The 4,438-nt window shown below is 39.5% G+C and overlaps 1 protein-coding gene across 13 annotated transcripts in view; it reads right to left on the reverse strand.

Moving 5' to 3' along the window:
• FUT8 (fucosyltransferase 8 (alpha (1,6) fucosyltransferase)) overlaps nucleotides 1-4,438 on the reverse strand; it is a 334,040-nt gene that overhangs the window by 83,352 nt on the left and 246,250 nt on the right. The gene's annotated exons all lie outside the window — the stretch shown is intronic.

Here is a 4,438-nt window from a genome sequence, read left to right on the forward strand (position 1 = left end):
GAAGAAGCACAAGCTGGAATCAAGATTGCCGGGAGAAATATCAATAACCTCAGATATGCAGATGACACCACCCTTATGGCAGAAAGGGAAGAGGAACTCAAAAGCCTCTTGATGAAAGTGAAAGAGGAAAGTGAAAAAGTTGGCTTAAAGCTCAACATTCAGAAAACGAAGATCATGGCATCTGGTCCCATCACTTTATGGGAAATAGATGGAGAAACAGTGGAAACACTGTCAGACTTTAATTTTTGGGGCTCCAAAATCACTGCAGATAAGGATTGCAGCCATGAAATTAAAAGACGCTTACTCCTTGGAAGGAAAGTTGTGACCAACATAGATAGCACATTAAAAAGCAGAGACATTACTTTGCCAACAAAGGTCCGTCTAGTCAAGGCTATGGTTTTTCCAGTGGTCATATATGGATGTGAGAGTAGGACTGTGAAGAAAACTGAGAGCTGAAGAATTGATGCTTTTGAACTGTGGTGTTGGAGAAGACTCTTGAGAGTCCCTTGGACTGCTAGGAGATCAAACCAGTCTATCCTAAAGGAGACCATTCTGGGTGTTCATTGGAAGGACTGATGCTGAGGCTGAAACTCCAATACTTTGGCCACCTCATGCGAAGAACTGACTCACTGGAAAAGACCTTGATGCTGGGGCAGGAGGAGAAGGGGACGACAAAGGATGAGATGGCTGGATGGCATCACCGACTCAATGCACATGAATTTGGGTGAACTCCAGGAGTTGGTGATGGACAGGAAGGCCTGGTGCACTGCAATTCATGAGGTTGCAAAGAGTCAGACATGACTGAGCGACTGAACTGAACTGATATAGGTATTTTAATTGATTACACAGATATGTAGTTTTATGTTCTTATGACATCACTGAGCCATATTTATGACTTATTTGATCTTAGATTCTCAGTCAGCATTCTATCCTGAGCTAAGCAATTATGAGAAGGGAGAACGAGAAGGGGCAGTGAGGCTTACTGCTGCTGCTGCTAAGTCGCTTCAGTCATGTCCGACTCTGTGCAACCCCATAGACGGCAGCCCACCAGGCTCCCTCATCCATGGGATTTTCCAGGCAAGAGTACTGGAGTGGGGTGCCATTGGCTACTGGACATACGCAAAAAAGTAAGGGGAAAAGTTGCTCAGTTTTGGTCTACAATAACCAGGACTCACACCAAGAGCACAGCTGCCCTTCACAAACATTGTGAGCAGTCAGTGAACAGAGAGACTGATAATTCTGGGGTTGTCAATAAGAGAAAGTGCTGCATACTCTAGGGAGTCCTGGAGATGAAAGTGAATGTTCTAGTCAGAAGTTATAGCTCTTTAATGGAAAGCTGCTGTTCTAATATCAAATTAAAGCAAAATTTTAATTGCAAGCAACCTAGTTTTTACTGTATTTATGTGCTTGAGACAGAACCCATTGAATCTTAAAGGTCAGCATTTATCACTTTTCATCTAATTTTGCAACACCTTTCTCTCTTTCAGGCTGCTTACCATTAAGTGTTCTTGAGTAATCTCACGTCCAGAGCAGGACTGAAAACCCCTAAGTGACTTCAGGTTCCTTCCTAGTTCAATGAGAAGGACTTCCTTGTGGGTGCAGTGAATTTACTGAAATGTATGCTTCAGGGAGCCTCATTTATACAGATCCTTTCAAACCCTGGGAGGAGGGGGACTTGTGCAGTATGTTCAACTGGTCAAAATTTGCAAAATCTGTCCGCAGGGAGAAAGACAGCTGTCTCTGCCCACTTGAAACTCCCTCCCATTCACCTCACTTCCCCAGTGTTGGTATCAATATTGGGAGGAAACTAAAGTGGTCTTCAACATTCCTGAGGTCCTGTTATGGGAAAATTAAGCAAGGAATTAATTTAGTTTAGATTTAGAGGTATGTATTTATGTGCTCATTGTTGCTTTTGCGCAGTTATTTTTGTGACATAAATATAGGTACAGGGCAGGAGGTTGCATTGTGATATGAATGTGCCCCATGGAGAAGTGGAGTTGGTTCTCAGTGATGCCTAATCAACACAAAAGTTCTCTTCTATTATTAATAACCTCAAAACTGTAACATATACAGTTAAAATTGTAGCATAAAATAACTATATGTTTCATTCTTTTTTATTGGATGAGAATCACATGAAATAAAAATTATACAAATTCCCTTTTATATAGGGCACTAGCTTATAGCAGTACTACAAACATGAGGTATGTCTGTATTTTAAGTTGCAAAGGTTATATATCACAAATATGAATAAATAAAAACAAAATTTTTTTGATCAAAAATCTGATTTAATCTTTCCATTCTCTTTATAAAAAATATTACAAAATCATTGTCAATTCACTTTATAGAAAATATGACAAACTGTAATCAAAGAGTATGCAGCTAAGAAATGTGAGGAAACAGTATTATAAAGTGTCAGGCTGATAATAAAAATTTTTAGTTTTTCTGGAATTTCGTGTTTGTGGTATTTGTCAAGTTCATAAAATTCGTAACTGGTTGGGATTTTTTTTCATTATACATAGTTGATCCTTACTCTCACAGATTGCATATTTGCAAGTTTGCCTACTAGCTAAAATTTATTTGTAATCTCAAAATCAATACTTGATGTGCTTTCAGGTCACGTGTAGACAAGCGTAATACAGTGAAAAATGGGAGCCTCCTAAACACAAACTCTCTGCTGAGGTCAAATAAGGTGCCATTTACCTTCTTGTTTCAGTTCTCATACTACGAACAAGGGTCCTTTTTATGGTCTAATTAGTGCCTTTTTTTTTTTTTTTTTCTTTTCATTTTAGTGCTTTTTGTTCACAATTTCACTGTTTAAAATGGCACATAAGTGTGGTACTGGAGTGTTCCTAAGCTGTCCAGGGTTCCTAAGTACTAGAAAGCTATGAGATGCCTTCCAGAGAAAAATATGTGTTAGGCAAGTTCTACTCAAGTATGAGTTATTGTGCTATAAGCTATGAAAGTGAAAGCGAAGTCGCTCAGTCATGAGTGACTCTTTGTGACCCCATGGACTATAGCCTCTATAGCCTACCAGGGTCCTCGGTCCATGGGATTTTCCAGGCAAGAACACTGGAGTGGGTTGCCATTTCCTTCTTCAGGGGATCTTCCCAACCCAGGGATCAAACCCAGGTCTCCCTCATTGCAGGTCTCCCTCATTGCTTTACCATCTGAGCCACCAGAGAAGCCCATAAAGCTATCAGTTCAATGCTAATGAGTCAACAATACATAGTTGGTGTTTTCAAACAGAAGAACACATAGAACAAGTTTATATACTGATTAACTGATCAGAGACTTAAAGGCACTTAGAATGAATGTTTCAGTATTCACTAATTCTGTGTGACTCTATAGAACACAACTGAAGCAAATAATGAGAATGAAGTGAATTTATTCTAATATCTAATTTTATATTTGTTTTTCTTTTTTTATATTTTAAAAATTTAATGTTTTTTTTTCATTTTTTAACTTTACAATAATGTATTGGTTTTGCCATATATCAAAATGAATCTGCCACAGGTATTACATGTGTTCCCCATCTTGAACCCTCCTCCCTCCTCCCTCCCCATACCATCCCTCTGGGTCGTCCCAGTGCACCAGCCCCAAACATCCAGTATCGTGCATCGAACCTGGACTGGCGACTCGTTTCATATATGATATTATACATGTTTCAATGCCATTCTCCCAAATCATCCCCCCCGCTCCCTCTCCCACAGAGTCCAAAAGACTGTTCTATACATCAGTGTCTCTTTTGCTGTCTCATATACAGGGTTATTGTTACCATCTTTCTAAATTCCATATATATGCGTTAGTATACTGTATTGGTGTTTTTCTTTCTGGCTTACTTCATTCTGTATAATAGGCTCCAGTTTCATCCACCTCATTAGAACTGATTCAAATGTTTTCTTTTTAATGGCTGAGTAATACTCCATTGTATATATGTACCATAGCTTTCTTATCCATTCATCAGCTGATGGACATCCAGGTTGCTTCCATGTCCTGGCTATTATAAACAGTGCTGCGATGAACATTGGGGTACACGTGTCTCTTTCCCTTCTGGTTTCCTCAGTGTGTATGCCCAGCAGTGGGATTGCTGGGTCATAAGGCAGTTCTATTTCCAGTTTTTTAAGGAATCTCCTCACTGTTCTCCATAGTGGCTGTACTAGTTTGCATTCCCACAAACAGTGTAAGAGGGTTCCCTTTTCTCCACACCCTCTCCAGCATTTATTGCTTGTGGACTTTTGGATAGCAGCCATTCTGACTGCGTGAGATGCTACCTCATAGTGGTTTTGATTTGCATTTCTCTGATAATGAGTGATGTTCAGCATCTTTTTCACGTGTTTGTTAGCCATCTGTATATCTTCTTTGGAGAAATGTCTAGTTCTTTGGCCCATTTTTTGATTGGGTCATTCATTTTTCTGGAATTGAGCTGTAGGAGTTGCTT

The sequence above is a fragment of the Bison bison genome, unplaced genomic scaffold, assembly GCF_000754665.1.
Source record: "Bison bison bison isolate TAMUID 2011002044 unplaced genomic scaffold, Bison_UMD1.0 scf7180017864239, whole genome shotgun sequence".
Classification (NCBI taxonomy): domain Eukaryota; kingdom Metazoa; phylum Chordata; class Mammalia; order Artiodactyla; family Bovidae; genus Bison; species Bison bison.